The sequence below is a fragment of the Topomyia yanbarensis genome, chromosome 2 (assembly GCF_030247195.1).
Source record: "Topomyia yanbarensis strain Yona2022 chromosome 2, ASM3024719v1, whole genome shotgun sequence".
Classification (NCBI taxonomy): domain Eukaryota; kingdom Metazoa; phylum Arthropoda; class Insecta; order Diptera; family Culicidae; genus Topomyia; species Topomyia yanbarensis.
The window spans coordinates 208010954-208036745 of NC_080671.1; the positions used below are offsets into that span (position 1 = coordinate 208010954).

At 40.8% G+C, this 25792-nt stretch overlaps 1 protein-coding gene across 5 annotated transcripts in view; it reads left to right on the top strand.

The window, feature by feature from the left end:
- LOC131682800 (ubiquitin carboxyl-terminal hydrolase 38) overlaps positions 1-25792 on the top strand; it is a 354353-nt gene that overhangs the window by 125121 nt on the left and 203440 nt on the right. The window lies entirely within an intron of this gene.

The following is a 25792-nucleotide window of genomic DNA, read 5'->3' on the forward strand; positions in this document are numbered from 1 at the left end:
TATTATTGTTACCACAATATTCCTTTAAATGGTCGCAGTGGAATCAAGGCTCTACAACTTATAAAAAAAATTGTCGTCCAGGTAGTGAAAGATGTAGGGTTCCGTATGTCTGCGAACAAGTGCGTCATTAGTCACGCGAGAGCTTGACTCGCTGTACAAAGTCCGAAGGGAACTACCTTGAACTGGATGTGTCGTCGGGATGGAACCGTAAATGCTGCAAACGGCCTAGATGCCTCCTGCGACGGTAACTGCCAGAACGCATCCTTGAGATCGATCGACGAAATGTACTCACAGCCGCCGAGATTGTTGATGTTCGACGAGATTTGCGGAATAGGGTATCCTTCGTTCACCATCGCCGAGTTTAAGTGGCGGGCGTCCAGGCAGACCCGGTATTTCCCAGTTTTCTTCTTAAACGTTACCAGTGGGTTGTTCCACGGAGAAAATAGAGCTTCTATAACATCCATCCATCCATATCGATCTCGCGGTGTGTGTCGGTGGATAGTGTCGCTGCTTGCGTGGTGGTGCGTCTCTCACGTCTATCCGGTGCTCATATAATGTTATCCTGCCCAGTCTTCCTTCCACTGTTGGGAACTTTGCAAGCGTTTCTTTAAGTTGTCTGTGTTGTTCTGCGCTCAGGACTTTCATTGGCTCATCCTCGTTCAGCTCCGTCTCCTCCAGCTCCGTTTCCAGACTGCAGCATGTTGCTTTGACTCCGAACTTGTCCCAAAAGTTCATGCCCAGGATCAGGCAATCCGGAATTGTCGGAACCAGCAGCATTGGGGTGGTCTCGTTCCGGTTATTGCCGTCCGCTGTTTTGATGCCTCCAATCACGTTTCCTTTGCACAGACTTAGCTGTTCGACGATCTTTACGTTGTTTCCACCTAGCAGTGAGCAATTCGCCCCGCTATCTAGCAGCGCTGCCATTTCTTTTCCCAGTACGCTAATGATTGCATGTGGGCGATTGTCCGGGATTAATGATGATTGTATTTAGTAATCCTAGTTCGGCGGTATCGGAGGGGTTTTCTATTGGTTGCGGAGATTCCTTACATTCTATTGCAGATTCCCCGCGGTGGCGTTTCCCGCATCTGTCAGACACGTGATGCAGCTGCGTAGAGAGTATCCCTTTCGTCCACAACGACAGCAGAAAAGAATTGCCTGTGGTTTTGCACAGTCCATGAAACGATGTCCTTCCTCATCGCAGTTCCAGCAGATCATCCCCGTCCGTCTCTGGTCTATCGGTTCTAGTCTGTGTTCCACCGCTCTGTCTTGCTCGCCTCGTGCTGAGTTGTGGGGAGCTTGCGACTCCCGAGAGTGGTGCTGCGCGGGTAGAGGCTGCTGTCTCTGTACCTGATTGCTGTACTGACGCTGTGTCTGCGGCGTGAGTGGTTGTGGCGCGTATTGTCTGTGCTGCTGTGCGACGTTCGCCTTCTCCAAATTTTGTACTGACGTAACTGTTGGCCTAGTGTTCCTCGTGGTCAACTGTATCTTCAGCGCGCTGACTTGCTCAAAAAGCTGGTCTATTTTCAGCTGCCAGTATTCCTCATCATGTTGCGAATGTGCTCCGTCTTCATCGAGCGATGAACTTTGCCCGTCGACCAATCCGCCTACCGAATTCTCTTCCAGCTCTACTGTGTGTACCCTACCGAACCGTGGTTGATGCTGCAATGCCGGTGCTGGTCTTGGTACAACAGTGGGCGTTGCGAAGCTAGGCTCTAAAAGCGTACTGTGCGGAATTGGAACCCTGCGTTGTCTGTTCAGAAGCATCCTCGTTTCGTCGTAGCTGGTACAGATCTCCACCATTTCATGTATAGTGTATAATCGGCGTTTATGTTTTTCTTTACGATGAAAAACTTCTCTTCCTCGCATATCGGTGGCGTAACGAACCGAAATAATGCTGCGATGTCCCGATAATATTTCGAAAATGCCTCGTTGGGTCCTTGGAATGGGAAGCAAGCCTCAAGGCGCAAAATCTGTGCATATCCGCTGGGTAGGAATTCCTTCCGGATCTCCCGTTTGAACGCCTCCCAGAAAAGTAATGTGTTCTGCGCCATGGCTCGTGCGTACCAATCCAAAGCATCTTCCTGTAACAGATGTTTGATCGATGCCAATAAGGTGTCATCGTTCATTCCTTCCGATCTAGCGAATGTTTCAACTCGGTCCAAGAATATATTTAGCGACGTTGTGTACTTCTCTCCCCGAAACTTGAATGGCCAGTTGTGTACTGCTTTCGTTATGAGCCTGTCGTCGCCCGATCGCTCGCCGGTCTGGTGTCTCGGCGCAGTAGATGATGCAGTAAACCATCGCGCAGCTGGTAGTACTCTTCCCATACGTTCCTGTTTCCTCTCGCGCCGCTGGCTGTTCCTGCTCGGTCGTTTCGTCCCGATCTGCGTTGATTATCGATCAAATTCCAGCAAGCTCTCTCCTCTTCTTGCTGATCCTCTAAGCGCGAATTGTCCCACCGCTCGTGATTCTGAAAACTCCTGGGAATCGGTGGAATGTCCAGTGGTGGTAGCGTGTAATGTGACTCTGTCGTAATCCGTCCGTGATCACTATTGAAACGTCTGCCGGAGAAGTTCAATTCGAGAACATCTTGCCTTCGGCTCGCTGATAGTAATGAACTGGATGCCGGAAGCGTTGTATGTTGACTGCTTCTTCTGCTATGTTCTCTCGACGCGTCATGTCCAGTCGCCCTGGTGCTGTCATCATCTCGCGTTGGATCGTTCTCGTCCGCTAGCAGCTGCCGATTGGATTTTGGCACCGCCCCTCCTGCACTTCCATAAATTCCCACACTCACTGGAGCACTGTTCACGACACTGAATAACACTCTGACAAGCGCGTCTGCTAGGAAACTCGGCGGCTTGAGACATGCCAACCTGTTCCTATAATGTACGAGTCGCGACCGTAATTGACCTAAATTTTGCTTGTCGGTGCTCTGAAGAGCAGGTCCGATAGCGTTCTGTAGCTCATAAATCGCTATCTGACAAGATTCTATATTCACAGTTAGACTCATAACGTGATCCGAACTGTTGTGAAAAATGTTTCGGGTCCGGTCGTCTTGAAAAACCGCCCTCAACTTTTGAACTTTGACTCTATGAGTCATGGAACCTAGATTAACCATGTGACGTAAGGCCAACTCGTAGTTGATCTCTTCGTCATTTAGATGGGCGAAGTCTATCCTAAAAGTTTCTTAATGGATCACAATCCAAATAAACTTAATTGCTACCACAAATCTTTAATGTTACACTAATCTACCAATTGGCTCAAATAAACATGTGGGATTTTATGTTGGGCGCCATTGTAACAAAATTGTGATACATTGTAACAAAATTGGTTTTTAACCCCAAACTAATATGAATAAATAATAATACCTAATCATGTATTTAGTGATAAGGCTACTAAGGTGAGGTGAGATCGACAGTAGTGTCCCTTTAGATTTCCGTCGAGATTCCTACCATCCGACATTCTCCTCAGTAATCATGGTCTTCTCGCATTTGGACGTGACCCCGCAGGGCCGTGAAGTTTTTAGGAATGAAGCAAAACCAACTGCTAAAACAGATCAAGACGGATCTAGTGGTGCTGAGGTGGCAAACTTGAACGACGAATCCGATGTAGAGGAAAGTAAAGTTTTCCCATTGATGTGCCTCTGTGGTGAACCGTCTCACATCTAGCGCTTGCCAGTGGAAATCACGTTGTTTCGTTTGCTGTTCGATGCCTAACCTCACACCGTTCCAACACCGTTCCAACCGAACAGGGTCCAACTCACCCTTACAGTCGACGATGGCCGTGGTTACGGAACACTAGATGATCGTTTCTGGATATTGGGCACAGATTTAGGAATTTCCATCTTCCGTCTATCGAATCTTTTCGAGCAGAAATCCGTACAATTGCAGCAACCGGCCTGGCCTTCGTTGGGTAGTAAATCGCCAGACACTTTCCCTGGTTGGAGCGTTCTCCTCGTGTCTCAACTCAACTCTACTCGCCAAGACAAAAACCGCCACGAATGATTTTATATTACTTTCCCCGCGTTTTTCTTTACTTTTCTACACGCGCGCAACGAACAAATGAGTCGACACCTTTTTACACCTTCCTTTTTTTCTTTTGGCTCTTTTTTTTTTTCTTTCTAGTCCCGCAGCGGGAGAAGAAGCTGCTACCGACCGTACTCGGTCAACCCTTTTATCGGGCTATTTATTTCTATTTTGTCGCCCGTTCTTCCGGGGATTTGTTTTCAAGCAAATTATGCTGCGATCTTTTGCTTTCAAGCGGGCTGTCAAATGCCCACCTCTTGCAGTACACACTAATCTCTTATTACTCCCTTTTAATATTTAAATTACACATTTTACTGTAACACCGATCCAAGAAAAATTATTGATCCCGAAAATGAATTGAAGTGAACCAAAGGCAATTTCAATGAAATTTTGCATTTTTTCGCTTTTTTCTTCATATTTTTTTTAAACCTTTAAAATTAATATGCAATTGCGTATATAATGTTTTTATTGGGCTTGAGCTTGTGCGACCACCCCTGGCTGCTACTCCGTTATCGATCTGGACTAGCTGAAGTTGCACAGGGAATAAATATATAATTTGGCTTGGGAGTAGCGAAAATCTTTCAATGTGAAACTCCTGGTAATCCTAAAATGTTTATTAATCAATACCAGCGCCGGCCAGGCCCGAACGTAGATCGCGGAAGGTTAGTTCGATACTTGCTTTTTTCTAGAGGCCGTATGTGCTACTGCGCAATCCACAAGTATCACGGAAGGAGGATATTTGTTAGTAAGCATAGAAGCTGGATTCTATTTCTTCTTTACCGACGCCAGAGAGGTGATTCTACTATCTGGGCTAGATATCAATCCATCAACTCAAGGACCGGGGACCAACGGCTTTACTTCCCTTCCGAAGGAAGTCGTGACCACAGATTTTTTCACCTTAGAAAAATCTCAACGACCTCGGCTGGAATTGAACCCAGGCCAACTGTCACGCTTAGGGACCATTCATAAATTACGTAACGCTTTTAGGGGGGAGGGGGTACGACTAGTTGTGACAAGTTGTGACATAGGGGGGAGGGGGTGTTAACTAGATCGTTACGTAACATGTTTTCATCGAAGAAAAAAATGTTTTTCTTGGAATTTGTTACGTAACAGTGGAGGGGGGGATGGAAAAATTTGTGACAATTTGTTACATAGGGGGAGGGGGGAGTCAATTTTGGGCGATTTTTGCGTTACGTAATTTATGAATGGTCCCTTACCACTCAACCACCGGCACCGTTGCGCATGTAATGTTTTTATTGATGCGAGAAACAAATTACAAAATTAAAATTTCGCGTGAAGTCGATCATGCCTAACCAGGAGGGTGGCATCCCTATGTTGATGTACAAACGTTGGCAGTATTTAACATATGGTGGTCCCAGCCGCTTCTTTGGTCATGCCTCCCATGCTCTTACATCGGGTTATTTTAATTTTAACAAAGGAAGATGTTGGCTTAAAAAAATGGCCACCTAGGATGGGTTAGAAATTGCGTGAAGTTGGTTAGAATGGTGCACAGAAACCGAAGTGTCACATTTGAAATGTAAATGTCATACCATTAAACAAACAAGTTTTGGAAGTATTTTTCTACAATATATGTATCTTCACTTCGTTGTTAAGAACCAAGATAATTACACAAATGCTCTGAAAACAGTGAAATTCTCGTGTTTGAGCGCAACGAAAACTCGAATCGAGTGCCCCTATTGTTGCGCTACCATTTGACTCAATGCGTTGAACAAAGATGGCAGATACTGCTCTAATCAACGGTTTCGAATGGGTAGCGTGATAATAGAAACATGGCGAAAATGGGCTCGTCACCCTATGACTTTTATAAGAAATTTAACAAAGAAAGAAAGTCTCGAAAACCACGAAACGATCTGACGCTTGAGAAAAAAAGTTATTAAGCAGAAACCGATTGATGCTCTGACGATTGATAAAATATATTCATTTTTTCTAGCACCACTGCTTTTGGTTGTCCAATTATATGCAATTTTGTTTTAATTTTCTCTTAATGTGTCTAAATCATTTATCTATACTGTTTGGCTACTTCGCAAGAGTTTTGAGCTCATTCGTTTTCGAGCTCTTCATCGAGACAGAGGTTGTTTTTTCTAGTCCGTAGTGCTGTGTGAGGCGATAAAGAATAGTGTTAATCCGCATTCAAGGTTATTTTGCCAGTTCGGTTCGGTCCTCAGTCTTTTGTTCGCGTGTGAGGATTAAACAATAGCCAGCTGTATAAGCTGGATCGGTTCGTCGTTGGACACCAGTTTAAAGCTAAATGGTTTTTGTCTTTTGTAACACATTTATTGCTTTCTTCCGTCTGCGTGTGCGCTGACCCCGTGCATTGACGTTTTCTATGGTTCCCTCTCCGGATGGTCAAATGGAAGTTGAATCGGGTTCAACTTCTAAGGCTCCCCCCCCCCCCCCCCCCCGACCCAAATGCTATCCAGAACTCTCAACTGGTCCATTTGTGGTTTTCTTTCGGCCCAAGACTAAATCACTGAATCTTCTTCAGATTTCTAGAGACCTGACGGAACGGTTCTCGGCTGTGACCGAAATTTCAAAGGTCCGCTCGGACAAGGTAAGGGTGTTGCTAGCCAACTCAAAGCAGGCAAACGATGTTGCTTGCTGTGAGCACTTTACGCGGGATTATAACGTGTATATTCCAGCTGTAAAAGTACAATCCGAAGGCGTCGTAACCGATGAAAGTTGCTGCTGAGGATCTGCTGAAGTACGGGGTTGGCCGTTTCAGAGACCGCATACTTCAGAAAATACTTGAGTGCAAACGTTTGCACTCAGTAGTAGTTGCGGGGGATGGTTCAAAAACGTACCCCCAATCAAACTCTTATCGGGTGACCTTCGCTGGTACCGCTTTGCCAAATTTCGTCCTCTTGCACAGGGTTCGTCTCCCTGTGCGTCTGTTTGTGCCGCGGGTCATGAATTGCACAAAGTGTAAACAACTGGGTCACACAGACACCCATTGTAGCAATAAGGCCCGCTGTGGAAAATGCGGGGAGAATCATCTAAATGATTCGTGCAGTAAGCAAGCCGAAAAGTGTCCTTACTGTGCGGAGAGTCTGCATGATATCTCGGCATGTCCCGCGTACAAACTACGCGGGGATAAACTGAAACGTTCCCTTGCGGGACGATCCAAACATTCTTTCGCAGAAATGTTAAAGAATGCTACGCCACCATCCTCAGCAAACATCTATACTCACTTGCCTCCTGACGAGGGCGAGGCTGGTAACCCACAAGAGGGAACATCTACTAGGGTGCCTAGAAGTTATAGGAAGAGGAGGAACATTTCCTCTCCTAAAGGTCCTTGTAAAGGCCAGAAGGTGTCCCTTGACGGGGCTCCGAAAGTGACATCTATTGGAAGTGTTGCAACCAAACCGAAGCAATCAGCTCCTAGTCTCGGAGGATTAAGCTCAGAGAAGGAGTTCCCAGCACTTCCAGGAACATCAAAAATCCCAAGTGTTCCTTTGTTTCAGTTCGAGAGTAATCACAGCACTGGAATTATAAAACTCTCGGACATAGTGGACTGGATAATAAAAACTTTCAATATTACTGATCCTATTAAAAGTCTTATGTTAGCTTTTCTCCCTACAATGAGAACATTTTTGAAGCAGTTGACTGCTAAATTGCCCCTCCTCTCAGCGATTGTATCCTTCGATGGCTAACTCACGAACGAGGTCACGGATTTGATCAGAAGTATCATCCCGAAAATCGATTCCTTCAAAATTTTAATAAATAATTTGAGTTGCGATGCATTTGCATTATGTGAAACTTGGTTAACTTCCGACATAGATCTCAACTTCCACGACTTTAATATTATTCGCCTGGATCGAGACACCCCCTATGGAGGAGTGCTTTTGGGGATCAAAAAGTGCTATTCCTTCTACAGAATTAACCTTCCCTCGATAACAGGTATTGAAGTTGTCGCTTGTCAAGTAACAACCAAATGCAAAAGCCTTTGCATAGCTTCCATATATATTCCCCCCAACACCGCGGTTGGGCACCGACGGCTACAAGACATCTTAGAATCCCTGCCAGCACCGCGACTAGTTTTAGGAGACTTTAACTCTCACGGTGCAGCATGGGGTTGCCTCTATGATGATAACCGGTCTTCCTTAATTCAGGATCTTTGCGATAACTTCAATTTGACAATTTTAAACGCGGGTGAAATGATACGGATTCCTGCTCCTCCAGCGCGCCCGAGCGCCTTAGACTTGTCCCTTTGCTCAACATCGCTGCGGTTAAATTGCACGTGGAAGGTAATTCCTGATCCCCACGGCAGCGACCATCTGCCGATTGTGGTCTCAATCAATAACGGTTCAAGGCCATTGAAATCAATCAATATTTCATATGACCTCACACGAAATATCGATTGGAAGAGCTATGCTGCCGCGATATCCGACAACATCGAATCTACCCAAGAACTTCCTCCGGAGGAAGAGTACAGCTTTTTGGCTGGTTTGATTCTCGACGCCGGCGTCGGCGGTAAAACATGATGATGAGTTATGTTCTACCATAGACCATGCGGTAGACTTGGGTGAAACGCCCAACTCCTACTCTGCAGAAGGCAAAGAATTCTTCACATTTCCTTTCGATCATGCCCATATGAGCCTGCCTATTTCTAGTTTTCCGTTCTAAGTTTATAACTGATACGCTCTAGAATACCTATCCGTCTTTCAATTTCATTGCTTTCGTTTCTCTTAGTCTCAAATTTGCCGAAAATAGCCAACAAAATCGATACAGACATTGATGAATGTCTTGACAATTCCTGCACGTTAAGGCAACTTGCAGATGATGGCGTGGTGTCTGTTACGGGACCCAAAGCTGTCGATCTACAAGGACCATTACAGAATACCTTGGACAATTTGTCTGCTTGGGCTATTAAGCTGGGTATCGAATTCTCCACGGAGAAAACTGAGCTAGTTGTATTTTCAAGGAAGTGTGAACCAGCACAACTACAGCTTCTATTAATGGGTCAAACTATCGCTCAGGTCTTCACAGTAAAATATCTAGGGGTCTGGTTCGACTCGAAAGGTACTTGGGGATGCCATATTCGGTATCTGAAACAGAAATGCCAGCAAAGGATCAACTTTCTTCGTACAATAACCGGAACATGGTGGGGTGCCCACCTAGGAGACCTAATTAGGTTGTATCAAACAACGATACTGTCGGTAATGGAATACGGATGCTTCTGCTTTCGCTCCGCCGCGAACATACATTTCATCAAACTCGAAAGAATTCAGTATCGTTGTTTGCGTATCGCCTTAGGGTGCATGCAGTCGACCCATACGATGAGTCTCGAAGTGCTGTCGGGCGTTCTCCCGTTGAAAAATCGATTTTGGGAACTCTCATATCGATTGCTCATTCGATGCGATATCTTGAACCCGGTGGTGATTGAAAATTTCGAAAGGCTTGTTGAGCTCAATTCTCAGACCCGTTTCATGTTCCTGTACTTTGACTACATGGCGCAGAATATTAACCCTTCTTCTTACAATCCCAACCGTGTGCATTTCATAAATACTTCTGAATCTACTGTTTTCTTCGACACATCCATGAAAGACGAGATTAGTGGAATTCCGGACCACATACGCCCACAAGTGGTTCCAAACATTTTTTATAATAAATTCCGAGAAGTCGACTGTTCTAAGATGTTTTATACTGACGGATCAAACCTCGAAGGGTCCACTGGCTTCGGTATTTTCAATCAAAAGTTTACCGCCTCCTACAAACTCAGTGACCCTGCTTCAGTTTACGCCGCAGAACTAGCTGCCATTCAGTATACCCTTGGAGTCATTGAAACATTACCCGCAGGCCATTACTTCCTCGTTTCGGATAGCCTCAGTTCCATTGACGTTATTCGCTCGATGAAACATGGAAAGCACTCCTCGTATTTTTTGGGGAAAATACGGGAGCTACTGAGTGCTTTATCTGACAACTCTTTCCAGATTACCTTGGTATGGGTCCCTTCTCATTGCTCCATTCCGGGCAATGAGAAGGCAGACTCCTTAGCTAAGGTGGGTGCCTTAGAAGGAGACGTTTACGAAAGACCAATTTGCTTCAGCGAATTTTTCAGTATTACTCATCAGAGAACCCTCGAAAGTTGGCAAACTTCGTGGAGCAGTGGGGAGCTGGGAAGGTGGCTACATTCGATAACCCCTAAGGTATCGACGAATCCTTGGTTCAAGGGGATGGATGTGGGTCGTGACTTCATTCGTGTGATGTCGCGACTCATGGCAAACCATTACACGCTGGATGCACATCTCCGGCGTGTTGGGCTCGAGGATAATGGTATCTGTGCTTGTGGCGACGGCTATCACGACATCGAGCACATTGTCTGGGCGTGCACCGAGTACAGTTCCGCCAGGTCTCGGTTAATGGATACCCTGCGGGCCCGAGGAAGACCAACCAACGTCCCGGTTCGAGATGTGCTGGCAAGCCGCGATGTCCTCTATATGTCCCTTATATACACCTTTGTGAAAACCATCAATATACAAGTCTAACTGCCCCTTCTTATTTTCCTTATCATTCTCAGAACCCTCTTCCATCTGTATCAAAGCATCTGTATCGAATGAGCCAACAAACACGGGACCTACGGCACGAACATAACACGCTTAACTCGAAATGTAGCCGATCCACATCTGAGCCGTACTACGAAATCGTCTGGAAAAACCCCTACCATCTTGAGGAGGACCACCCGGCGTCCCAGTACATGATTCCCCTGATGAAGGCCACCCGAGTTTGTAATCCATCCGTTGATCTCACGATGCCTGAAACTGAAATAATTTTCTCTCCCTGCCATCTTTGTCTACCCTCCCTCCCCTGACTTTTATACCCAGAAGTAACACCCCTACCCCCCCCAATATCATCACGAAGCATTTAGCTCTTCTTGTCTCTTCTAGTTTTAACTACTATATTATAGAATCTCGTTGAAAATGCCCAACTCTACTCCCCACAAAAATAGCTATAATTACGAATCTTTACAAAATTCAATCATGCCCTCTAGTTATTCCTACTTTTAAGATAGTCGTAAAAAATTGTCCCCCTTAGTTAAACATTATTTGCTCCAATAATCTCACTGATAAAAATGTCAAACCATATTGCCACAAAAACTAAATGACCCCCCTAATCTTACGAAAATAATATTATCCCCTTATGTAGATATATAAGATAGCTATAAAATCGCATTAGATTCATTTAAAAAAAAACAATATATAATCCTCTAGTTTTAAGCAATTTAAAATGTAAAACAAAACAAAATTGGCACCTTTAAGCTAACGCAACGTGCCTTATCAAATAAACAATTTGAATAAAAAAAAGAGTTTTGAGCTTGAGCTTGTGCGACCACCCCTGGCTGCTTCTTCGTTATCGATCGGGACTAGCTGAAGTTGCACAGGGAATCAGTAGATAATTATGCTTGGGATTAGCGAAACATCTTTCAATGTGCAACTCCTGGTAATCCTAAAGTGTTTCTGATCAATACCGGCGACGGCCAGGCCCGAACGTAGATCGCGGAAGGAAAGGGAAGGAATTGTTAGTCCGATACTTGCTTTTGCTAGAGGCCGTATATAGTACTGCGCTCTCCACAAGTATCAAGGGAGGAGGATATTTTTGTTAGTAGAGTATAGAAGTTGGATATACTTCTTCTTTATCGACGCCAGAGAGGCGATTCTACTACCTGGACTAGATATCGATCCACCAATTTCATAGACCGGGGACCAACGGCTTTACTTCCCTTCCGAAGGAAGACGTTACCGCAGATTTTTTCACCTCAGAAAAATCTCAACGACCTCGGCTGGAATTGAACCCAGGCCAACTGGAATGAGTGGCGGTCACGCTTACCACTCAACCACCGGCGCCGTCTATGTTTGGCCACTTCGCAAGAGTTTTGACAGATAAATTGAGGCTTCTTTTGTACATAATAAGAGAAAGTTAAATTTTTTGTATATAATTCGACCATCAGCAGCAGTGATGCTATGAAAAGTGAAATTTTCATCAATCTTCAGGACATCAATCGGTTTTTCTTTAAAAACTTTTTCCACAAGCATCAGATCGTTTCGCGGTCTTGACTTTGTTTCTTTGACAAATTTACTATAAAAACAGACTTCTATTTATTTTTAGGAGGTAACGGGCGACTCTTGGAAGAATTATTTTGCAAAAGACGATTTCCCCATACAAAATCCCAGGTAAACTTTAAACCCTGAGTGCAAAAATATAGTTTCACCGATCGAGCTAAAAAATTGCAGTTTTTCTGGGAGCCAAAAGGGAACCAAAAAGTAACTCCGAGCAAACTTTTATTTTTTTTTTTTCATATAACCATGTCCCATTCTACTGTACATAGTACCGCCAACCTCCCCCCCAACTTACTACCAGAACGGCGTTGACAGAACCGCGGCCGTCCAAACCCGGTTCATACACTTTGCACTCCGACATCATCCTTGGCAAAACAGATTAGAGCTGTCGAGCTACGAAAACCGTTGTAAGTTAATACAGCTCGACACTCTAGGCATCCGGAGAGACTGCTCTCGATCCCTGTTCGTTACGGACTCACTGCCTGCCAGGGTGGATTGTCCCACAATCCTTGGACGCCTGGATCTTCAAGCTCGCGTTCGAGCTCTACGCAATAACCTTTTTCTGCGAGTCCCGTTCAGGAGAATCAACTATGGGTGCCAGAGCGCTGTTACCGGACCTCAGCGAGTTTTCAACAGTGTGGCGTCAGGTTTTGACTTTAACCTTCTGAAAAATTACAACACTCGGAATACCAAGTGGGTCAAAAAAATGAGAACGCTTACTTTGACCGGGCATATCTCAGCTGTTACCTAATCGATTTTAAATCTGTCTTCACCACTGGAAAAGGAATGTCTTTTGTAAAAACATCGAAATGAAAAAGTAGAAAAATAGGGTTGTCTACCGTAAGTTATAGCGAAAAGAGTAAAATAAAGTCAGCGAAGAAAAAATGGGAACGCTACTTTGACTGGCCATATCTTAGCTGTTTGTTCACCGATTTCAATTTTTTTGGCATTGAATAGGTATATCTTTTACAAAAACGTTGATCAAAAAATCATAAAACAATTTTGTTTATCCGAAGTCATTGTAAAAACAGTAATTGAAAGTCAGTACAGACAAAATGAGCTTTTCAGTTCAAATAATCGAATCTCTACCGTTTGTCAACCAATTTCAGTTTGGCTTACCCCAATGATATTCTTAGAGCTTCTAGATTTGTAATGTATGCAATAGATAGTAGATTTTCTAAAATTACTGTAGTTTTTTGAGGTTTTAGGCGGTATGATTTTCACAATGCACGTGGCACAAGTAGGGTTGGGAAAACCGGAGGATTTTAAAAAACCGGTATTTTCGGTATTGAAAATGAAAAAATCGGTAAAACCGGTAAAAACTGGTATTTAAAAAAATACAAACTGTGTTAACAAAATAATCGCTCAACGTACAAGGCCAATTGGGCATTTGATCATTTAACAGAGAACATGATTGGTTCTTACAGTACTCCAATATCGAATAAGCTTCATGAATGTTGATTTGATTACTCTTATGGTGTTATGATCTTTTTTAAGTCCACATTAAGGGGCGGGAATAGCGTAGTTGGTAAATCGATTGCCTTATGCGCAGCTTACCTGGGTTCGATTCTCAATCCCGCAAAAAGGGTTAGAAATTTTTCTAACTCAAAAAGAGAGCCATATGACCCTAAGATTAAAACCTCTATAATCAAAATAAAAAATGGGCTGTGATTCAGCATCTGGTTTGTGTATCATAGTATGCAAAGTATCATCGCTTCGTCGTTTTGAGCTTGAGCTTGTGCGACCACCCCTGGCTGCTACTTCGATATCGATCGGGACTAGCTGAAGTTGCACAGGGAATCAGTAGATAATTATGCTTGGGATTAGCGAAACATCTTTCAATGTGCAACTCCTGGTAATCCTAAAGTGTTTCTGATCAATACCGGCGACGGCCAGGCCCGAACGTAGATCGCGGAAGGAAAGGGAAGGAATTGTTAGTCTGATACTTGCTTTTGCTAGAGGCCGTATATACTACTGCGCTCTCCACAAGTATCACGGGAGGAGGATATTTTTGTTAGTAGAGTATAGAAGTTGGATATACTTCTTCTTTATCGACGCCAGAGAGGTGATTCCACTACCTGGACTAGATATCGATCCACCAATTTCATGGACCGGGGACCTACGGCTTTACATCCCTTCCGAAGGAAGACGTGACCGCAGATTTTTCACCTCAGAAAAATCTCAACGACCTCGGCTGGAAATGAACCCAGGCCAACTGGAATGAGTGGCGGTCACGCTTACCACTCAACCACCGGCGCCGTCTATGTTTGGCCACTTCGCAAGAGTTTTGACAGATAAATTGAGGCTTCTTTTGTACATAATAAGAGAAAGTTAAATTTTTTGTATATAATTCGACCATCAGCAGCAGTGATGCTATGAAAATTGAAATTTTCATCAATCTTCAGGACATCAATCGGTTTTTCTTTAAAAACTTTTTCCACAAGCATCAGATCGTTTCGCTGTCTTGACTTTGTTTCTTTGACAAATTTACTATAAAAACAGACATCTATTTATTTTTAGGAGGTAAAGGGCGACTCTTGGAAGAATTATTTTGCAAAAGACGATTTCCCCATACAAAATCCCAGGTAAACTTTAAACCCTGGGTGCAAAAATATAGTTTCACCGATCGAGCTAAAAAATTGCAGTTGTTCTGGGAGCTAAAAGGGAACCAAAAAGTAACTCCGAGCAAATTTTTATTTTTTTTTTATATAACCATGTCCCATTCTACTGTACATAGTACCGCCAACCTCCCTCCCCCCCCCCCCCCCCAACTTACTACCAGAACGGCGTTGACAGAGTCGCGGCCGTCCAAACCCGGTTCATACACTTTGCGCTCCGACATCATCCTTGGCAAAACAGATTAGAGCTGTCGAGCTACGAAAACCGTTGTAAGTTAATACAGCTCGACACTCTAGGCATCCGGAGAGACTGCTCTCGATCCCTGTTCGTTACGGACTCACTGCCTGCCAGGGTGGATTGTCCCACAATCCTTGGACGCCTGGATCTTTAAGCTCGCGTTCGAGCTCTACGCAATAACTTTTTTCTGCGAGTCCCGTTCAGGAGAACCAACTATGGGTGCCAGAGCGCTGTTACCGGACCTCAGCGAGTTTTCAACAGTGTGGCGTCAGGTTTTGACTTTAACCTTCTGAAAAATTACAACACTCGGAATACCAAGGGGGTCAAAAAATGGGAACGCTTACTTTGACCGGTCATATCTCAGCTGTTACCTAATCGATTTTAAATCTGTCTTCACCACTGGAAAAGGAATGTCTTTTGCAAAAACATCGAAATGAAAAAGTAGAAAAATAGGGTTGTCTACAGTAAGTTATAGCGAAAAGAGTAAAATAAAGTCAGCGAAGAAAAAATGGGAACGCTACTTTGACTGGCCATATCTTAGCTGTTTGTTCACCGATTTCAATTTTTTTGGCATTGAATAGGTATATCTTTTACAAAAACGTTGATCAAAAAATCATAAAACAATTTTGTTTATCCGAAGTCATTGTAAAAACAGTAATTGAAAGTCAGTACAGACAAAATGAGCTTTTCAGTTCAAATAATCGAATCTCTACCGTTTGTCAACCTATTTCAGTTTGGCTTACCCCAATGATATTCTTAGAGCTTCTAGATTTGTAATGTATGCAATAGATAGTAGATTTTCTAAAATTACTGTAGTTTTTTGAGGTTTTAGGCGGTATGATTTTCACAATACACGTGGCACAAGTAGGGTTGGGAAAACCGGAGGATTTTAAAAAACCGGTATTTTCGGTATTGAAAATGAAAAAATCGGTAAAACCGGTAAAAACTGGTATTTAAAAAAATACAAACTGTGTTAACAAAATAATCGCTCAGCGTACAAAGCCAATTGGGCATTTGATCATTTAACAGAGAACATGATTGGTTCTTACAGTACTCCAATATCGAATAAGCTTCATGAATGTTGATTTGATTACTCTTATGGTGTTATGATCTTTTTTTAAGTCCACATTAAGGGGCGGGAATAGCGTAGTTGGTAAATCGATTGCCTTATGCGCAGCTCACCTGGGTTCGATTCTCAATCCCGCAAAAAGGGTTAGAAATTTTTCTAACTCAAAAAGAGAGCCATATGACCCTAAGATTAAAACCTCTATAATCAAAATAAAAAATGGGCTGTGATTCAGCATCTGGTTTGTGTATCATAGTATGCAAAGTATCGTCGCTTATTAGTCCAAAAAGCACATTGGTTAGCTAGATGCAGTGAGCGTTCCGAGATTTTAAAAACAAATACATAGAAAATCAGACCTGAAGTTATTGTTTTCTGGTTACCCAAATGCTCGGACGTGAAGGTGATGTTTACCATAAATTGGAACGGGTTTCAGCCTATCGAAAACGAAAACGCTATAGGTCAGGTTGATCAAGGTCAAATTTGTCACTGGTATCCAAAAGTGTCATTCGAACACTCATACTCAATTTATGAAATCTATTGTCAGAGTTCTTTGATAGGTCTATGCGTTATAGATTTGCCAGTAGTGTGAATAAATTGAATACAAAATGGAGTATGGGAATATGGAGTATTGATATTGTCTTGCAGATTTTCTTGTTCCTCCATATTTTGATAAGTTTTATTTGACATGTGGGATTTTTCCGGGTTGTTATCGCTGCTTACAAACGCACTATTCTCCTGCTTATATCATTATTAAAAAGTCCTAAAACAGGCAAACTTACTGTGCATGACACCTAATTGGAAAAAACTAGAAAGTGAAAAGCTTTTTAAAGCGTTTCAAAGCTGTGCAACAATAAAACCATTTTGTTAAATAGTCCTTCCTACCAAATTTCCGAAAATACCGGTTTTTCATTCTTATAAAACCGGTATTTCGGTATAGGATATTTGGACGGTTTTACCGGTTTTCGGTAATGGTAAAACCTGTACTCCCAACCCTAGGCACAAGGTTGGTTAAAATTTTGTGATTGTTTACTTTTACGGTTTGAAATGTAACATGTTTACTCAATAGTTCTGCGTATTACATATGGATATTATTATATCAAAATGTTCGTACAAACGTGGAGAAACGTAATATTGTATGTACGTTACAAAATAATAGTGTGTAATAGGAAAAAAATCAGCCAATACGAAGAAGTTCAGAATTGGATTTTGTAATTGGATTTTGGTTACAATTTCTGAACGATCATTTTTTATGTTTTCTCAAAAAATAGACAGAAAATTTGTATGGGTACAGAAATTTAATTTGGTTGGTAAATAGCTCGAATTCAAAGCGTTGACCTATATTTTTCATGTACCAATCAATCGTAATTGATTTCAGCATACAATTTCCGAAAGAAAAAATTCTTATATTTTCTCAGAAAATAGACAAAAATACGTAGAAGTATTCTGCGTATTTTTGTCTATTTTTTGAGAAAATATGTTTGAGAAAATATTGTTCTATGAGAAATTGTTGCCGCCATCAATTACAACTGCTTGGCAAAAAAGGATTTGAATTCGAAGTTATTTGCAATCTAAATGAAATTTCCCTGCTTCTAAGTATTCTTGTCTCTTTTTCAGAAAATATAAAAACTTATTCTTCCTAAAAACGTAACCGAAATCAAATTCAATCGCTTGATATATACAAAGTGTGACTTTTATTTCGAAGCTGTTCGCCAAATTAATAAAATTTCCGTACTTCCACGTAGAGTTGTCTATTTTTGAGGAAATATAAAAAAGTGAACGTGTCCACTGGAAAACAGACAGAAAAAGAATGAGGGACCATCCATAAATGACGTAGCATTATATGGGGGAGGGGGGAGTTTTGTATTTTGTGATGATGTGTGACGACAGGGGGGGTAGGGGGTCATGTCATGCTACGTAGCTTTTTTAAAGGGGAATAGGGGTTGACCTGCTGTCACGACAATCTTACCCGTTTCATCTAACATCGTTTTTGATTTTTTTTGAATTTTTTACGGGGACAACGAGGGGGGTGAGGGTTACCGTCAAGCTACGTAATTATCAGGGGGGTATATGGAATTTTGTGACGAAATGCTACGATGGGGGAGGGGGTGTTAAAAATCACTCAAAAAATGCTACGTCATTTATGGATTATCCCTGACCGGAACGGTGAGAATGAAGAAACGGTGAAAATTCACCTTTTTATTGGAAACATCGACCCCCAAGTCGATAGGTCAATTGCGAGAAATTGGAGGCTGCAGCGGTGATCACGATACTATTGGGAATATGTGATGACCTCATCACAGTTCCTCGATGGCGGAGTGGTTAACGCACCCAACTAGAGACTGGGGCATACCGGCTTGAACCTTCGATCGAACCGGTCACAAATCTTGATAGCTCCTGGTTTACCAAGAGTTTTTCAACAGCAACAGTCTTTCTCAAGGCTACCTATATTTTCGCTCGATCAGTCTTTCTCAAAACTACCTTTATTTTTTCGACAATTAGTCTTTTTCAAGACTACCTACTTTTTCTACTCAATCAGTCTTTTTCAAGACTAAAACATTTTTCAAGAACAATTCAGCCTAAAGAAATATTTAATTCTTCCAACATGCCTGGGTCCTCCCAGAAAGGCCGTGTGCCAAAAAATAAAGCTAAACGGAAAAGCGTATCTTCTCCACCGGAAAATTCAATTGACTGCATCAACTCGTTCGATGTTTTATACGAATGTGAAGCTGATGAAATTTCTAAATTTCCTCGCATTGTGCATAATGCCAATGAGAAGAAAACGCAATCACCTCCGCCTATAACAGTGATGTTCCTTCCGGACGTGAAAGTCTCTTTTCAGATTGGCCGAAGAGGAGAATGTCGAGTTACAGCGGAAGAATTGATTGGCCACAAACGACTACTCCAGTATCTTACGGAGAAGTTATATAAATTTTATTCATATGACTTCAAGACAGCTAGATCATTCAAGGCTGTCTTGAAAGGGCTACCACAAGGTCAAAGTTTGGATGAAATATCCAACGAATTGAAAAATTTACTTGGATTTTCTCCTTCACAAGTTATTCTTATGAAGAGAAGGGCGAGCACACGCCAGTACGCTCTGGAATTATCCAGGATTCATTTTAACCGTAATGAGGTTAATAATTTGAAAGTATTTGAAAAAGCACGTTTTATGTTCCACGTGCGAGTAAAGTGGGAACCTTATAGACGACATGGGGGCAGAATTCAAAATCTGACGTGTCGTAGATGCCAAGGCTTTGGGCACGGCACAAAAAAATGTCATTTGGATTCCAAATGTATGATCTGTGGTGATAAATCGCATACGAAAGATACTTGTCCGGTGAGAAAAAGTTTAACAATGACTTTAAATAATCATTTAAATTTATTAAATTCGAATGCTCGTTCATTAAAAACGTGCGAAGGCGAATTTTTCAACTTCTTGAGGATACATAATGTGCATATAGCCGTTGAAACCGAAACTTTTTTTAAACTAAATATTAAATTGAAGAGTAACTATAATTTTGTTATTCATCGATTTGATCGAATTTTTGGATTCGGCGGAGGAATCGCAATAGCGGTTAATCGAAGGATCAAACATTCCGTTACGCCGTCTCTTGAAACCAAGGTATTCGAGAGTTTGGGTATCGTAGTTGAAACTGATCTTGGTATCATTTTTATTGCTGCAGGCTATTTGCCTTTTCAGTGCACTGGCGAGCAAATTAATTTCTTGAAAGGAGACTTACGAAAACTTACAAGAAATCGATCGAAATTCTTCATAATCGGTGAGCCTGGAATAATGCTCAAAGCAATTCCAACGGTAAACTACTTTTTAATGCTTGCTCTGCTGGTTATTATTCAATTTTGTTCCCGAATGGTCTTACGTGCTATGCGTCTGTAAGGAATCCATCAACAATTGATTTAGTTTTGACAGATCAAAGTCACCTTTGTAACGAATTGATTACACATGCTGACTTTGATTCTGATCATCTTCCAGTAACTTTTTCACTTTCTCAAAAAGCTGTTTCCAATCCCATTAGCTCAGTGTTCAATTATCACAAAGCGAATTGGGAAAGGTACGAAACTTATATAAAGCATAATTTTAATCATGTCCTTGATTTACAAAATAAAGCTGACATTGATACGGCATTACAAAATTTAAGTAATTCTATAGTTGATGCTAGAAATTTATCAGTACCAACAACACAGAAAAAAATTAATACTCCTATTATTGACGACGATCTTCAACTTCTGATTCGCTTGAAGAATGTTCGAAGACGTCAATATCAACGTTCTCGTGATCCTGCTATGAAATGTATCTATCATGATCTACAAAAAGAAATTAAGCATAGATTCACACTCTTAAGAAATGAAAATTTCGCGAAATAGGTTGAACAAATCAAGCCAAATTCTAAACCTTTCTGGAAACTTTCTCAGATTCTTAAGAAACCTCAGAAACCAATTCCAGCTTTGAAGGATACTGACCACATACTTCTTACAAACGAAGAAAAAGCTCAAAAACTTGCTAAGTAGTTTGAAAGCGTCCATAATTTTAATCTCAACGTTGTGAGTCCTATTGAAACCGAAGTCTTACAAAAATATGAAAACGTTTCAAATCAAGTATTGTCTCTAGACGATATTGTTGAAACAAACTATGATGAGATCAAATCCATCATGAAAAAGTTAAAAAATATGAAAGCTCCACGTTATGATTAAATTTTCAACATTCTTCTTAAAAACCTTCCCGGAATCACCATGAGATATTTGGTCAAAATATTCAACAAATGTTTTGAATTAGCATACTTCCCTGAAAGATGGAAAAATGCCAAGGTTATTCATATTTTGAAGCCAGATAAAAACCCAGCAGAGCATCTAGCTATCGACCAATTAGCTTACTCTCTTCTATTAGTAAATTATTTGAAAAAATCATCCTAACTAGAATGATGCCACATATCAATGAGAATTCTTTTTTTCTCTTCCTGAGCGGTTTGGATTTCTTATTGGACATTTAACTACTCATCAACTTGTGAGAGTAACTAACATGATAAAGGCAAATATCTCAGAGGGCTATTCCACTGGAGTTGCCCTTCTAGACACCGAAAAAGCTTTCGACAGTCTTTGGCACAAATGATTAATTACCAAAATGTGGGATTTCAATTTTCCAATTTACATAATAAAGATAATAAATTATCTTACTGACCGTACCCTACAGGTTTCTTATCAGAATTGTAAATCTAGCGTCGCACCAATCCTATACAATATTTTGACCTCTGATCTTCCAAATCTACCTACAGGCTGTAAAAAGTCACTTTTCTGTGATGATACTAGCATCTCAGCCACTGGTAGGAGTCTTCGTATTATCTGCAGTCGACTGCAACGAAGCTTCAATATTTTTAATGATTACCTGAAAAAATGGAAAATTTTCACTAATGCGGCAAAACACAATTGATTGTGTTTCCGCATAAGCCAAGGGCTGATGATGATGGTCCCACCTCATACCCCCACGAAGGTGTGAGCTGAACGATTTATCTAGAAGATAATTAATATTTTAAATCATGACAAGACCAGTTAACAAAAAAACGGACTGATTCAATTTACAGACATAGCCTTTCCTTCAAAAGAACGTAACCAGATATATTTCGAATATTCCATCAACAACCAGGGTCCATCAAGAAAATTTCCATTCCGGGAAGATACTTGATAGAATCGGGAATTGAACCCAATAGCTTCCATTTCTGATAATTCTCTGTAAGACTCCTCCCGCCTGACCAAGACATCGGTACTGCCACCTGCTAAGGTGAGAAGTGACGAGCCTAGTGGCAGTGCAGAGTCTAATCGAGTTATATCATCCACATCTGGCCCCTTTATTGAAAGTTGCGTACCACTAACCCAAGGCAATCCAGAGATATTCCTTTCCGGGAATACCCTGGATTGATCAGGAATTGAACCCGATATCTTGTTTTATCAGAAGAAGTCACCAAGCCCCCCACTCAACGAACCAACTCCGTTATTGCCGCTATGGCAGCAATAACCGAGATTAACTCTATTATCGAGCAAAGCCAGCAAAGCAACTCCATCATCAAATCAGACCCTGATCACAACAAAATTCTAAAAGCTTCAACCCGATGAGCTCTTAGCACTGGTCACCATGTTCGATTTCAAGTTAGTCTCTATCTGCTTATCGCGCGCGTGGCTCAGACTTCTGTAGACATCTCATTATTTTTTAAAAACTGTAATAAACAATTAACAAAAATCCATCATCATCACAGCGAATATAATAACTTAGTGTGACTAAATGCAAATAATAGAAGAGAAAAAAATTTAAGGGTTGTGTACAAGACACGACCACGATGACATTGAAAATGCAGCCAGTTTTATGAGCAAGCAATATTATCCGTGGCCAAATTAAAATCTTAATGTCATCGACTGTTTCAGAACTACTCACAGGCATGCTTTTCTTCACTAGAGATAATTGTTGAATTTTTAAATTAAAATTGATAATCTGTAGTTTGACAAATTCAAGTTTTAAAAAAGTTTTGTTCAAATCCCCGAAATGTGTGTGTTAACCTTCCTATCTCCCACTAGCTGGTAGTGATTTACAGAAAAAAGATGTTTGCATGTATTTAAACATTTATGCAAATAACTTGGTTCACGGATTTAGGAAGGTGTTAGCTCAATTGACTTTCCGATGACCCATTTCGTGTACAGTGCCAGACATGTTCCGAGGTCATCGTTTCATCAACTAGCCCCGCCTTACTGTAATGTTTGTATCAATTGGATTGTAACATTACAGTAAAACTTTCGATTCCATTTAAGCAGGAAATCGACGCGTATTTATTATAATGGCTCAATTTGTATATATAACATAACACGTGTGTACTAGAACTTACCATTTTTTTAGTTTTCTACCTTCATTCCTATCTCCCATTTATGTCTCCTTTAACTCTCATCCACATTTCTTGAATTCCTGCTTATTTAAGAGAGAAAAGGGGAAATAATAAAAAAGAACCGATAGACTCCGTGTTTTCCTCGGCGCTTCTGTTTCTCCTAGTCTGGTGTCACTGCCTGTTGGACTTGTGTAGGTTGTTCCATTGGAGATCTCCAAGGAGCTGTAATTGGAGGAAGATCTGACTTCTATCCAGAAGTATCAGTTTTTCATATTAATAGATTATATGTGTACACTACAAAACAATCCCGTGTATAATGCAACCATTTTTTGAACATTTATATGTACATATACACATAAACACATACACATATATACACACATGTATACATAAAACCGATTTAATCCACCCATCAGTGGGATGAGACACCTCTCATACATATAACTGTTGTATTATTCATTAAATTGCCAAACGCACGCAAAGCAGGCAAGCAACTATATGTGAGACAAGCACAGCCTCGAGTCCTGCACGTATAACACGTATAATAAATTGAATAAATTAAAAAACAATAACAAAACAAACCAAAAATCAAAACAATTATGAAGCAAAAAAAAAGTTATTTATAAAATAGATAGAATGATCCATCTAAATCAAATTAATAAAACAAATCAAATTAGCTGAAATGAAAATCAGACAATATTAAAAAAGTTATGAAATTAAGAGAGTAAACTAAATTGTTTCAAGCTAACTAACTGTCATCCAATAACTAAAAGAACTGACTAAACCGAATTAATAAAATGAAGAAACTAAACAATATATGAACTGGGAAAAACTAACAATTTAATAAAATGATTAAAACAAATGAAACAAATAACATGAATAAAACAATAAAAAAATTATTGAATTAATAAGATAAATAATATGAATAATGTGGATAACACTAACCGCCATGTTTGAAAAATGCAAAAACAACCAAGTCCATTGCAGCCGCCAGAAAATTTGTCGTCTATGTATTGAAATTGCCTTTAAATCGCATTCGCAAATAGCATTTGTTCCTAGGGGCAATTAGCACAGGCGAGTTGACTCAAACGTCAAACTATTTAAATCGCCTGACGATCTTCGTCCGCATTTTTTTTGACCGGGTACTGACTCCATTCAGATATCCGAACCGGTTCCGGAATGAGTTTAACTGGGAATCAGTGAAATCGTTGCATCAGCTAGTCAAGTTCAGATGGCGCTGTCGATGCTAAGTGGGAACATTTTTTGGTAGCTCGCTCGAGTCGCGCACATACATAGTAAAATAATTGTGATGTGACGATAAAATCACTATGTCAAATTACACTATGCCAACGATATTTTTGCCTACCAACACATAACACAACAGGAGAAACGACCTACTGAGCGATTAACTTTGATTTCCTATTAAATACACTATATTTCACTGCAAAATTTCGTAAACTATGGGAGGAACACAAAATCACTTCCGAGAGCTTCGGCAGTCTACGCTGCTACCCATGCTTTGCAGCTATTTGTTCACGAGAAACTATTCCCGACTCTCATTGTTCAAATCCCCGAAATGTGAACATAAATTAATGATGCTCACAAACAAAACCTTACATCTATCTTTAAATACCTGCTATCAAATAAATGTTTGCAAGCACGATAGAAAAATAACTGGTCATAAATCAAATTATTCGTAAACGAAGAAAGTTTAACATATACATCTTTATATATTCGGTGGTTTAATTAACATTAACTCTGAAATGTTCTATATGTGGGGTCCATTGATGGAATCCTGAAAATCCTATTTGTGGGATGCACAAACACGCGTGCTATGGAATGAAAAGTACTAAACTAACTAAGGGCATTTGGTTTAACAAAAATAACATGCAGAATGGAACAATTAGTCAGCTGCAAAAAAGGTTTGCAATCTTTTCTAACCGCACGCTACTTACATCAGATAAATCTTTCGAAATGATAAGAAACAAACTTTCTCTTCAGCATCTAATATGAAATACTGATAGCTTGAAACGTGACATCGGCTTTTATCACTTTCGCACTGATGATGGAAGGACTTCCTTCATGCAGAATAACGAAAAAATATTTGCGGATTTTTCACATCCTCCAATTTCTATAACATTGCAGACCTTCGGATTTGCTTTGGTTTTCGCCAATTTCAGCATTGCAGTATGCTTTTAAATAACTGTACATTTTTGTATTGTTTCGGAAGGATAATATTAAACAAATCACTGATTGTTGTAAATTTCAGGTTGTCAATGTACGCGCAAGCAAAACGTAACGAATATAAACGGCGAAATTAGGTTATCGCAGTCATTGTCAGGAATTTTTCAAATTTGTTCATCTTTGTTGGTTATAGCCCTGAAAAGGGCTTTTAATTTACAAAAATAACATGCGAAATGGAACAATCAGTCAGCCGCAACTACGGTTTGCCGTCTGTTCCAGCCGCGCGCTACTTACATCGGATAAATAATTAAAATTGGAAAGAAACAAACATCCTTCCCCTTCAGCAGATAATTTGAAATACTGATAGTTTGAAACGTGACATCGGCTTTTATCACTTTCGCATTGTTGATAGAAGGACTGCCTTCATGTAGAATAACGAAAAAAATATTTGCGGATTCTTTTTAGTACGGCTTTCGCTAGTTAGCAGTGTTGCCACATCCTCCAATTTTCTGAAACATTGCAGAATTTTGGATTATGTTTCCGAAAGATTATATTTAATAAATCACAGGTTTTCACCAATTTCAGCCTGGAAATGTACTTTAAGTAGCTTAAATTTAATTGGAACAAATGACAGATTGTTGCAAATTTCAGATTGTCGATATTCGCGCAAGCTACAAATAACGAATATAAACTGCGCAATTGGAT